Genomic DNA, 7,824 nt, shown 5'->3' with positions numbered 1-7,824 from the left:
ACAAGTGCAATTTTGGTTTCTTTTGTTGAAATTTAGTAAATAGTGGATTTCTGCTTCTATGGAATTATGTTATAAATACTGAAACATTTGTTAAAGATAGAACCAATGATCACTTAAACATTATCATGCACTATAGTAATATTTCTAGCCGCAGAAGCAAGTTATAGCCTGTAATACAAATAATATTATGAAAGGCGACAAAGTAGTTTGTGGCTTTATGTATAAACTATAAAGATCTCTTCATTTTCTTGCAGTCAGTTAAGGTGATGAATTAATTTTTCTAACATTTACGGCCCTTTTCAAACCTTCGTAATTTTTATATTATTAAAGTTGTCGTGATGAAAATTCTTGACAAGAAAGTTCAATAGTAACACAATACGTCTACCGTTTTAGAAACATGATTCCATGATATTTTCTCGATAGAAAAAAAATACAAAGTTATCATTGTTATTTTTTTTTAATCTCTGGCATCTTCAAAATAACAAACGTAAAGTTACGACTTTTTGGATATTAACTATAAAATATACAACCTATACGTCTACCGTGTTAGAATTTTGAAATATGCGATGGTTTTGAAATAAACAAGAAATACTTGAAATTAGCGCGCGACCAGCCAATATAGCGAGAGCCGCCCTGTACCTTCCTACCCCGATCGCTGCACGAGTCATTCCCGCTACGGCCGTCACACGGGGAACTTGTGTCGCTCGCGCAATCGTAAAAAGGGTGACAACACGATAAGACAAAATGAGACAAATGGGGACAATAAAGAAAATAAGAAGAAGAAACATAAAGGTTGGAGGAAAAAGAATGCTTACAATTGGAACAAATTAATGAAGTAAGTTGGTTTTATTTTAAATTTGATGATAATTGTATTATAGACGATGTTTGATATATACCCCTGTTTTAAGTACATAACGAATGTGTAAGATTTTTTCATTTATAGCATAAATAATCTGTTCAGAAATCCGGAATCCAGAAGGAAAATAAACCCACTGATTGTTCACAATGTGAATCCACTCCTTCGTAAGTACCTTTATTCAGTCAAAAATGTATGTTACCAAAGCTCTACTGGTTTTATCGCATGATTCCATTTTTAGCAAAAAGCAACAAAGTGCAAAGAAATAAAAAATCATGGTGAACTTAGTGGAAGTATGGCGGACATAATATGGAACAGGAGCTCATTGGAGTAGTATTATATTTTAAAAAAATACGAAATAATTTCAAGAATTACATTTTTTAGAAGGTGGTAGATAAGTATGTTGTATAAAGAATTTGATGTTGATATTTATTTCATTTATACTTACTACACCTGTGCGGGAAATTGCTTAGTAATAAAACAGGTTTATATTCATATTTACATAGTAATGTGAGTTTTCATTTCGAAAAATTTTGTGAAAGTATATTAAATTGAGTTCCTGGGTGATCTGGAAACACAATTGGGCCCGGAAGATGGCGCTGCAGTCACTCCTCCTAATGACATGAACCGATTTGGATGAATATTTGTGTGCACATTTCATTTTTGTGGGATGATTGGTTGATTCGCTTTCACATTAGCTAATATTATGTATTTTTGTTGTTAGAAAGTAAACTTAATTTAATGTTTATAATACATTATTATTGGTATAAATAAGCCAGTGTTCGTCTCACATTGCTGTACCTGCCTACCTACCCTACCAGGGCCTAACTTTGTTCTGGCTATTTTATTTTGATTATTTGTAATGAATAATTACAATTATAATAGAGTGTAAAAAATAAATACATGCATCAATATATTTTGTGTTTTTTTTTAACAATTTTTTTATTTAAAAAAATATCATTCCGACCGCGGCTTTGCCCGCGTGGAATTAGGTTATATCGTGAATCCTGTTTTATCCCACAGAAGTGTTCAGTTCGGATAAAAAGTATCCTATGTGTAAATCCAGGCAATTAGCTATATTTTATCAAAATTGGTAATGTAGTCTTGACGTGATTAAGTAACAACTAACAAAAAAATATACAAATTAACATCCAAAGTTTCGCATCAGTTTTACTGTATTAGTGATATCTTCCACTCTTGACTTTGACTGAGAAGAATTAGGGTTTATAACTTCTTTCAGAAATATTACCTTTCATTTCTGGGCATGACGTAATATCTACGTCAGCATCAAATTCTATCTAAATCCATTCAGTAGTCCGCGTTATTGAGTACCATTTCATTTTTTCAGAGTAACAATATTTTTTGTTATTTTAAAGATTATTTATAACCTGTATTATTTTGTAATAAAGTAAACATTACGAAATAATAATATTTATTAATAATGTCTAAGTAGTTGTTAAAAAGAAGATTATTTGTTTATAAGCAAGAAAATAAAGCCAATAAATCAACAATTAAATATATGTATAAGAATATTATAACTGTATGACGACTCCATACATGTTTGTCCCGAGTCGGCCAGCGGCAGCGCGGCGAGTTTGCAAGAATGACTTCGCGCACACCCGCGTTCGCGATAGCGAGCTTTAGACTCCGCCCGCCAAGCAGTAGATTTTTTTTTGTGTATCGTCTTAAAAACATGAGTCTAATCTTTCCTCTTTAGATTACCTGTAATCTATGTATCATTCTTATCAGCAAGTTTTATAAAGCATTTCCTAGTTCCACACGATACAAATCACCTTGTACAGCGATACAACATACACTGAGACAAAATAAATGTAACTACGATATAATTACACATCTTCGTAATTACACTGATTACAATCAGCCTTGCTGACAAGCAGAGCGCGACAAACACCACTGGTTTTGAAGACCCCTGCTTGTACATATAAAGCTACAAACTGTATGAAATTTTTGTATGAAGCTTGTTGATGAAGGGGTCAAGATAAATTGGTCAGCTCGAGTGAAGGTATTTACGAAATTGCTGTAATACGCGTAGAAGTTTTGAATGAGGATAATAATTATTTGCCAAGTGATTTGCTATCTTATTATAATGGATTAAGAGATATGTTTATATGAAGGTAAATGTATTTTTTGGACGATGACGTAGGGTGATTGCGCTGGTTTTCGTCCAGTTATGGGAGTTGCCAACTTTGTGATGCGAAATAAATATTTTGGAGCACCCTTCCTTAAACATATAATATTTTTATTTAGTCCTTATATAGTCTCCTTTAAGATAATATTAAGTGAAAATAAATCATTTTGACGTATCTTTTTATTTAAATTATTTTCTGCAAAAGTAGGGTAAATGCTAGTTTTCGTCCAAAAAAACTGGTTTTCGTCCTAGTGTAAGCTAGTTTTCGACCACCGTGTAGAAAAAGGAGGGTAGGTCAACTATTCAGTTAAAAACCAATTACAAGTAAATATATACTTTTATTTAATCAACATCACAATTTCTCACTACCTTACAGGTTTAGTTTTACTAATAATAATCAATATAACTAGTCAACACTGAGATCTATGTAGCACTTGGCAGTCTTTATATGCGTTAGTGATGACTGATTAATCATTCGTAATAAAGAAAGGAATGCGTTACTTACAATGTAAATGAATAAAGTAATAATTATAGGACTGAGAAATTACATCAAAAAACAGAAATATTCATTCTAAGTAATACTTTGTTTATCAAATGAAACGTACTATATTAAACACAGCCATAATAATACGTTTTAGCTACTAAAATAAACTATACTATACCTTACTGAACTATGCATTATTGTCTTACTGATGCCTTTATTCTTTAAGATTCTTCAGTGTACGTAGCGTTTTTTTTTCTAGCTTTCTTAGACTCCTTCGAGGCCATCTAAAAACAATAAGATCTTTCTTAGGATACGTTGAGTAAGTAGAATAAAAAAATATTGCATTGGCAAAACAGACCTAGAATAAAAGATGATACTCAAGTGAATGATAATCAAGAAAAATACAGTGTATTATGTCTGACCTACCCCCATTTATGCCACGAATAATTGACTCTACTTCACATAAGGAGAATGATACATGACTGAATGAATGACAATATTAGGTACCTACAACACTCTGGCCCTCACCAATTATTTATAAGGAAGATACTGAATAGAAAACTTTTCAATACGTAAAAAAGACGAAAAGTACTGCAAAAGAATAGCCATTTTTAATTTTTGTCCACTCCAATACTCATTCATGGACGAAAACTGAAACGTTTAAAGCTAAATTTAGTTTTCGTCCACTTCTTTAAATATTTTTTTATTTTGGCAGCACTGACAAAGCAGTGGACGGAAACCAAAAAATCTAAACTAATAGCAATAAAGATCACTTCGGGAGAAACTATTCAGTATTTTAAAGGTCCGATACAGTAAAAAGAACCTAACAAATATTCACGTAGCTGTTTGAGTTTTCGTCCACTTGGACGAAAACCAAATATTTTGAGAATTTGGTAACCTAGTATCCGTCCACTTAATTTTTCGAAGAGTATTATAAAAAAAGTATGATAAACACTTCTAATTGCGTTTAATAGGCTTATAACTAAACATACGTACCAAAAACATTACGTTAACTAGCTAAAACAGTGATTTAACTTACCATGAACTTTTCTCGCCGGCAAATTTTTCTCTCGCGCGATGACATCTGCAAGGCACGGATGGGAAGCGGCCACTTTTACGTTAATTTTTTGAACTCTCTTCTTGTCAAATCAAATTTTGATGTTGATAGTACTGTTGCTTACACATTAAGGACCGTAAAAAGTGCAAACTTGCGCGGGAAGGTAGGTTTGTATTCAAGTTTTACGCACGTGATTGTAGCAGGTCAGTCAAATGGACGAAAACCGAAACTGGACGGCAAACCAGCGCAATTACCCTACTCAAGTTTTTTTTATTTGTATGATATCTGCGTCAATGCTATTTAACAAATTCAATGAAAAGTTTTTTTTACAAAATCAACGATGCGTCCACAAATAGTAATTTCTATTAATGAAGCTATGGATGGAACTTAAAAAACAAACTATAAGCTATTTTTGTTTCTATATTAAGCTCATTAAAATATTTCATCAGTTTTTTCAGGCAAAGTAAATCGAATTGAAATTCACCTAATTGTAATTCTAATACTTTAAAAATATTATGTAATAATATTATCTAAAACTAGTGGTCCGCCCCGGCTTCGCCCGTGGTACATATTTAGTACCCTATGTCCTTCTCCTGGCTCTAAACTACCTCCCTGCCAACTTTCAGCTAAATCGGTTCAGCCGTTCTTGAGTTATTGGAGTAACTATAGTCTATAACACGACTTTCTTTCTTAAAAAAAAAAAAAAAAGAAGTTTTTGGTACATATATATAACCGCCGCGGCTTCAACCGCTCTCTCCGTAAACCGCCGCGTTTCAACCGCTCTTGGATGGACTTAATAATGTTGACGAAATAAAAATAAAGATGAGTGGTAAGTGTAATATGATGGATGTTTTTAATGTCGATCTGTGTGACGTGTGATGAACATGTTTAATTAATTATGCTTATTGCTTATTATTTGGCTCTCTTTATTTTCGGTTAATGTTCCAATCACGATTTATAGGTGTGACCCAAAATGCGTTTGATGTACCTAATGATTGGATTATTTGGTGTACCTACTGCGTGCTAAGGATTCATCTAGGTTTGTTTATCTTGATCATATTGAGTTTTCTAACTTTTTCTAACAAGTCACTAAACAAAAAATTGTTTTAATTACTTTTTTTATAAAATTTAATATTGAATAACTAAACGACCCTCGCTGACCCACGCACGGTTCTGTCACAAATTCAGTCCTGCATTTATTTATTTTAATTCAAAATACACATCCATATTTTGTCAGTCAATTCTTCATAAATACAAAAATACATGTGGCACTCGAGGACTGCCGCGGTAATTCGGTAAAGCTATTGCTTTTTTTTTTTTTTTGTGTGGTGTCTCTCAATGTTAGCCAGAAGGGACATTTTAACGCGGACGCGGGGTTGAACTGAAGGTTCACCCTGGTAGCGACATGCACAAGGGCGTCCCCCCTTGACGGGGACCACGAACCTCGGCTTGAGCTGTCGCTTGAGTGGAGGAGGCCAGAAGGGCCCTAATCAGACGGGAAAGCTATTGCATAGCATCGCATCGCTGTGCCGGTTGGAGTGGGGGGTGTTAGGTTTTTTCGTTACGGAATTTTTACATTCGGTCCCCGCGCTCAAAGTCTGAGATAAAAGCTATGCAATCGTAACATAACAATATTTTCTGACGTTCAGGCGTTAAATTTAATTGAGATACAGAATAGATATTTAATTTTCGGATTTAGAAACATTATAACAGCTTAAATCAACCGCTTTATTAATCTACGTATTATTAACTTAAATATCTATTATAGGGATCAATATACATTAAACAGTTAATTTCATAGCTGTTCGCAATTTCTCATGCAACAAGAGCAAACATCAGATAATTAAACACGTATTTAAGTCTTGAGAAATATCCTCAGCAAAGCACCCTGGGCTCTACATTGACATGCGTGGGTGCATCGCATATGCGAATTTTATACACGCGATTTTTATCCTTATGCACTTTGTCATAAAAGTTATTTCTCCGTGAAATGTTTGTAAGTGGAAATGACAATGATCTGTTATACTTACTTTCTAAAATTGAATTTAAAGTTTGACACTATAGAAATAAGGTTCAAATTTGTGTTCTCTATTGGTGTGTTTGAAATTGACACATCGTCAAGATGACTAATGTAAATGGTGCAGTAATTATGATTCGTATGTGTTTGGAGTAAGGTCCATAATCGTTTGATTAGGTATACCTACTTGATAATGGTGCACTTGGATTATGGTATTTATGATATTTGAAATAAAAACTATTTCTATTCATGTCGCTTGTTGTCCCCAAGATTTTCACTTTACATTTTTAAGCTAAAATTAAATATGAATTATTATTTTATATCCTCATTAAATAATTATCCTGTTTCAATTTTTTTTTTTCTGAATAAATAGATTTCTAATGTTATTTTATCCCTCAAACTCAAATTCAAGAAAAAAATCATAAAGTACCTACAATATTGTTTCCAATTATTTTAACCTCATCCACGACAATCCTTTTTAGGTACCTAGTACCTAGTTTATCCCATAGAAAGTCTTATGGAAAATTGTACAAACAATAACCAGATATTAATTAAACCCGCGGTCAGTTCCCATGCCCCAGCCGATCCTCACCGGTAGCTGTGACCTGCAATCAATTCTATTAATCACTTAATCTTAGTATTGGAATAACGAGCCTACTCCTACCATTTTATGTCTACCCCTGAACACATAAAACTGTGCAAATATAAACCTTTTATACGAGGAATAAGGGTTATGACATAAGCTAGGGGTCTCCCGCCAAGTTTGTCGCGAAAGTAATTGATACATTCAAGAGTAGGTACTTAGAAATTGGCTATTGTTTGAAAAAGTGACAGTCTATTTTGACAACCCTGATTGAAAATTCTGTAATCAAATCAGACAAAAATGGGTCTTATTAATGAGGTTTTATGCGTTAATTTGTTGTGAGTTGTGACGTCGCGGTCGTCATGGACTTTATAATATCAATTGGGTTTATGTTTTTATTGGCGATGCTGTCATCTTCGAGGAATAGTCGGTTATTAGAGACCGTAAAGATGGCGGATGACAGCTGTAACGAGGTACCTAATGAGCTCTTTACGATAGGGGTAATTTTGATAGTTGTAAAACTTTGGGTTGTAAAGGCATGGGCGTAGCTAGCCATGGGCTCAGGGTGGGGCAACAATAAAAAAAACCGGCCAAGCGCGAGTCGGACTCGCGCACCGAGGGCTCCGAACCAACTTATTTTTTGTTATGTTGTAACTTTAAATTTATGTTTTTAAATTT

The 7,824-nt window shown here is 33.6% G+C and overlaps 1 long non-coding RNA gene across 1 annotated transcript; it reads left to right on the top strand.

The window, feature by feature from the left end:
* Nucleotides 1-278: 278 nt before the first annotated feature.
* Nucleotides 279-1,904, top strand: LOC149479887 (uncharacterized). The gene is made up of 3 exons (XR_016317132.1): nt 279-835; nt 962-1,023; nt 1,098-1,904. It is a non-coding gene; the product is annotated as an uncharacterized LOC149479887 (long non-coding RNA).
* Nucleotides 1,905-7,824: the final 5,920 nt, after the last annotated feature.

The sequence above is a fragment of the Colias philodice genome, chromosome 19 (assembly GCF_061535455.1).
Source record: "Colias philodice isolate Cphi_HAF_F1 chromosome 19, ilColPhil1 Martin Lab GWU primary, whole genome shotgun sequence".
In the NCBI taxonomy this organism is placed as follows: Eukaryota; Metazoa; Arthropoda; class Insecta; order Lepidoptera; family Pieridae; genus Colias; species Colias philodice.
This window is presented reverse-complemented; position numbering and strand designations above follow the sequence as displayed.